The sequence below is a fragment of the Rhinopithecus bieti genome, unplaced genomic scaffold (assembly GCF_001698545.2).
Source record: "Rhinopithecus bieti isolate Rb0 unplaced genomic scaffold, ASM169854v2 scaffold_56845, whole genome shotgun sequence".
Classification (NCBI taxonomy): domain Eukaryota; kingdom Metazoa; phylum Chordata; class Mammalia; order Primates; family Cercopithecidae; genus Rhinopithecus; species Rhinopithecus bieti.
The window spans coordinates 2002414-2008203 of record NW_016823722.1 but is presented as its reverse complement, the minus strand read 5'-3'; positions in this window follow the sequence as shown (position 1 = coordinate 2008203).

The following is a 5790-nucleotide window of genomic DNA, read 5'->3' as shown; positions in this document are numbered from 1 at the left end:
AACGGAGGCTGAAACAAAGAGGGTACAATTTTTCCTCACTTTAAAGGATGCAGAGGTAGCAGTGTACTTCTATAGCTCAAGAATGTCAGTGCTTTGTGGTTCCCCTAGTCTTTCCTTATGGTCACAGGATGCCTAACCCAATTCACTTTTATGGCAGGGAAAAGAGAAACAAGTAGAAGCACTGACATCTAGTTATTTTCAAGACAACAAACCCCTGCCCAGAAACTTTCCAGCAGTCTCGTCCGTTCAGGCTTCACTGGCCTGAATGGTGCCATAAGGCCAAGTTGCAAGGGAGCCTGGGAAGGGCTCCAGAGTGGAAGTGGCCGAGGAACAGGGAGCTGTCGTGAGGACGAACTGAGATAATGCATATAAACGGTTTGGCACTGTGCCGGACTGTAACAAGCACTTCATTCATACTTACAATGATTGACATTTTCATAATCAGGGGATGTTTGAACTGGAACAGGGGAACTCAGCCCTGATTCCAGTGTTCTTCAGGGAGTGAGTGTTAGACACAGGGCAAAAACCTGATTTTCTGCCAGACTGGATGACAATATTATGCCACGACTAAGAGTGTAGATTTGGGGGTTTTAATTTCTGATCACTTAATTCATTGACTTTGTGACATTGACTATCTAATGGTTCTCTAATTGCTCCCCTCCATGAGGGGCAGGTATATGCCTTTCTTGTCAGTTAGCCCAGCTCAATGCCTAAAAGTGGATAAACATATGGTGCTACTCAATAAATATATGATAAATGAATTCATAAGTAATGATAATTTGATACATTTATTTATTTATTTAAATTTTTTATTTTATTATTATTATTTTTTTGAGAACGGAGTCTTGCTCTCGCCGGGTAAGTGCAGTGCCGGATCTCAGCTCACTGCAAGCTCTGCCTCCCGGTTTACTCCATTCTCCTTGCCTCAGCCTCCGGAGTAGCTGGACTACAGGGCCCGCCACCTCGCCCAGCTAGTTTTTTGTATTTTTAGTAGAGACGGGTTTCACCCATGTTAAGCCAGGGATGTCCTCAATCTCTGACCTCGTGATCTTGCCCGTCTCGGCCTCCCAAAGTGCTGGGATACAGGCTTGAGGCCCCGCGCCTGGCCTTATTTATTTATTTTTTTGAGACGGAGTTTCACTCTGTTGCCCCAGGCTGGAGTGCAGGTGGCGCGGATCTCGGCTCCCTGCAACCTCTGCCTCCTAGGTTCAAGCAATTCTCCTGCCTCAGCCTCCCTCCTGGGATTACAGGTGTGCACTACCACGCCCAGCTAATTTTGTATTTTTAGTAGAGACAGGGTTTCTCTCCATGTTGAGGCTGGTCTCAAATTCCTGACCTCAGGTGGTCCACCCGCCTCAGCCTCCCAAAGTGCTGGGATTATAGGCGTGAGCCACCGCACCCAACTGATACATTTATTTTTTAAACTTTTTTATTTCCATAGGTTTTTTTGGGTAACAGGTGGTATTTGGTTACATAAGTAAGTTCTTGAGTGGTGATTTGTGAGATTTTGGTGCACCCATCACCACAGCAGTATACACAGAACCCAGTTTGTGGTCTTTTATCCCTCACCTGCTTCCCACCCTCTCTCCCTGAGTCCCCAAAGTCCATTGTGCCATTCTTATGCCTCTGCATCTTCATAGCTTAGCTCCCACTTACGAGTGAGAACATACAATGTTTGGTTTTCCATTCCTGAGTTACTCACTTAGAATAATAGTCTCCAATGCCATCCAGGTTGCTGCGAATGCCATTAATTAATTTCCTTTTATGGCTGAGTAGTATTGCATCATATATACCATATATATGTCATATATGATATATGACATATATGACATATGATATATGATATATAATATATGAGATATATGTATGAGATATATATATACACACACACACATGCCACAGTTTCTTTATCCACTCATTAATTAATGGGCTTTTGGGTTGGTTCCACATTTTTCAATTGCGAATTGTGCTGCTATAATGTGTGTGCAAGTATCTTTTTTGTATAATGACTTCTTTTCCTTTTTCTTCTTTTTTTTTTTTTGAGATGCAGTCTTGCTCTGTTGCTCAGGCTGGAGGGCACTGGTGCAATCTCGGCTCATTGCAACCTCCACCCCAGGTTCAAGCGATTCTCCTGTCTCAGCCTCCCAACTAGCTGGGATTACAGGCGTCTCGTCACCATGCCTGGCTAATTTTTGTATCATGACTTCTTTTCCTCTGGGTAGATACCTAGTAGTGGGATTGCTGGATCAAGTGGTAGGATAATTTGGTGCAATTCTTAAAGTGTTTACTGTTCATCATTCTCAAAAGTCATTTATTCATTGTCTATGTAATAAACTTCAGGATATAAGAATCATGAAACTGGAACTTTTGTCAGTATATTAATTATCTCTTGCTGTGTAACAAATTGTTCCTTAACTTACTTGCTTAAAATATGAACATTTAAAAAAACATTTTTTCTATTTATTAAGTAAAAGATTGTCTCCAGGGCCAGCTAGAAAAATAATGAACATTTCTTATCTCGCAGTTTCTGAGGTCAGCAATCCTACAGCAGTTTGGATGGATGGTTCTGGCTCAGGGCCTCTCGTGAATAGTCAAGATGCAGTCAAGATGTTGTTTTGGGCTGGAGGCACCTAAAGGCTTGACTGGAGTTGGACAACACGCTTCTAAGCAGGCTCACACACGTGGCTGTTGGCTGGAGGCCTCTGTTCCTCACCATGCAGACCTTCCCATAGGGCGGCTTGAGTTCTCATGTCACAGCAGCTGGGTTCCTAGGAGGAACAGCAAGGAGGAAACTCCAGTGTCTTTTATGATTTGTCTTGGATGTCACCCAGTATTGCCCCCACAACCTTCTATTCCTTAGAAACAAGGAATAGCCTGCACTCAAGGGGAAGGGAAATAACCTCTGCCTTTTGGAGACAGGAGTGCCAGAGAATTTGTGGACATATTTTTAAACCACCTCCATCTGTTTCGTTCAATGATTTCTAGCATCTAAATATGCTTGGCTCATATAGTAGGTGCTTTCACGGAAGTGGTTCCTGTTTATAGGTCTTAAACCTTATGCAATTGGGGGCTTCCTGAAAGAAAAAGAACACAAAATTAGCTAGGAAAGTTAATCTTTATTTAGAATAAAAGAAGAAAGTACAACAAATTGTAAAACTTTTAAGCTGAAAATATCACTAATATCATAAAATCCCCCCAAAATAGCATCTTATAAAAATTAACAAACTGCTTGCTTTTTTTTTAAAACACAGTCTTGCTCTGTCGCCCAGGCTGGAGTGCAGTGTTGTGATCTCGGCTCAGTGTAACCTCTGCCTCCCGTGTTCAAGCAATTGTCCTGCCTCAGCCTCCCGAGTAGCTGGGACTACAGGGGCCCGCTATGATACTTTTGTCCTATATGTTTTAGCTACAAACTCTTTAATTATCTTTTAACAATATTGGGTTATTATTTTACAGAGAGAGACTATGAGAAAGAGGATTTAGTCTTTCCTCCATCATGACTGATCAGAATTCTTTTTTTTTTTTTTTTGAGATGGAGTCTGGCTCTGTCACCCAGGCTGGAGTGCAGTGGCGCGATCCCTGCTCACTGCAAGCTCCGCCTCCCGGGTTCACGCCATTCTCCTGCCTCAGCCTTCTGAGTAGCTGGGACCATAGGTGCCCGCCACCACGTCCGGCTAATTTTTTTTTTTTTTGTATTTATTAGAGATGGGGTTTCACCATGTTAGCTAGGATGGTCTTGATCTCCTGACCTCATGATCCACCCGCCTTGGCCTCCCAAAGTGCTGGAATTACAGGTGTGAGCCACCGCGCCTGGCCCCAGAATTTTTAATATAATTTAATTTAATTTTACAGACAGGGTCTCACTCTGTTGCCCAGGCTGGAATGCCATGGAGTGATCATACGCTAACTGCATTGTCACACTCCTGGGTTCAGGTGACTGTCGTGCCTCAGCCTCTAGAGTAGCTGGGACCACAAGTATTAGCCACCACGCTTGACTAATTCAATTTTTTTTCTTTTCTTTTTTTGTAGAGACGAGGTCTTGCTATACTGCACATGCTGGTCCTGAACGCCTGGCCTCAAGTGACCCTCCCAAAGTGTTGGGATTGCAGGTGTGAGCCACTGTGCCTGGCATGATGGATCAAAATTTGTGTGTGTGTTTGTGTTTTAATTATTAGTGTCAGTTTTGAAAAGTTTTTTTTTTTTTTTTTTTTTTTTTGAGACGGAGTCTTGCTCTGTCGCCCAGGCTGGAGTGCAGTGGCCGGATCTCAGCTCACTGCAACCTCCGCCTCCCGGGTTCACGCCATTCTCCCGTCTCAGCCTCCTTAGTAGCTGGGACCACAGGCGCCCGCCACCTCGCCCGGCTAATTTTTTGTATTTTAGTAGAGACGGGGTTTCGCCGTGTTAGCCAGGATGGTCTCGATCTCCTGACCTCGTGATCCGCCCGTCTCGGCCTCCCAAAGTGCTGGTATTACAGGCTTGAGCCACCGCGCCCGGCCTTGAAAAGTTTCTTTTGGCCACTTATTACTGGTCAGGTATTGTAAAATTTTAGCATTATTGTGTTAAATTTGAGAAAATATATATCCATTTCTTTCTTACATGACCTCCAAGATTTCAGGGCATTTCAAGTTTTCTTGGGCAGCAATTAATCTTCAATGCTCTTTGAAGGATGACACTCATTAACCAGTCTTGTCCCCATCCTCTTTGTAAAGATGGAGCATGTGTTTTATGTTATCTTTGTCCATGCCAATACATCATGTCAACAAGAACTTTGCTTCATTTTTCTGGATGATTCTATCATGTACTCCTCTTTAATAATAGGATGATTAGATAACCCAATCGCTTATTCGTTACTTTTATTCAAAATTCTATCTTGTTCTTAATGGTGTGACCTGTGTTCTGTTTCAACAGAGATCTCACTGAGAGTTAAAGGGCAGAGTACATCCAACATCATGCTGCGGCACAGCGGCTCACGCCTGTAATCCCAGCACTTTGGGAAGCTGAGGCAGACAGCTCAACCGAGGTCAGAAGTTGGAGACCAGCCTGGCCAACATGGTGAAACCCCATCTCTACTAAAAATACAAAAATTAGCCGGATATGGTGGCGCCCACCTATAACCCCAGCTATTTGAGAGACCGAGGCTAAGAGTTGCTTAAACCCGGGAGAAGGAGGTTGCAGTGAACTGAGATCATGCCATTGCACTCCAGCATGGGGGACAAAGTGGGACTCTCTCAAAAAAAAAAAAAAAAAAAAATTCATGAGAGGCCACTGGATTTGTTGGAAATGCACTAACTGTGACCATGCTGTGTGTTCTCACACACATGCTTGCTGTTTGTGGAACTGCAACACTGAAAGGTAAATTTCAGTGTCTGCATATACTGTTTTACTGGAACACAGCTATGCTCATTCTATGTGGATGCTTTTGTATGACAATGTCTGAGTTCAGTAATTGCATCAGAGGCTACATGGCCTATAAAACCTAAAGAGGCTGGGCGCGGTGGCTCAAGCCTGTAATCCCAGCACTTTGGGAGGCTGAGACGGGCGGATCATGAGGTCAGGAGATTGAGACCATCCTGGCTAACACGGTGAAACCCCGTCTCTACTAAAAAAAAAATACAAAAAACTAGCCGGGCGAGGTAGCGGGCGCCTGTAGTCCCAGCTACTTGGGAGGCTGAGGGAGGAGAATGGCGTAAACCCGGGAAACGGAGCTTGCTGTGAGCTGAGATCTGGCCACTGCACTCCAGCCTGGATGACAGAGCGAGACTCTGTCTCAAAAAAAAAAAAAAAAACCAAAAA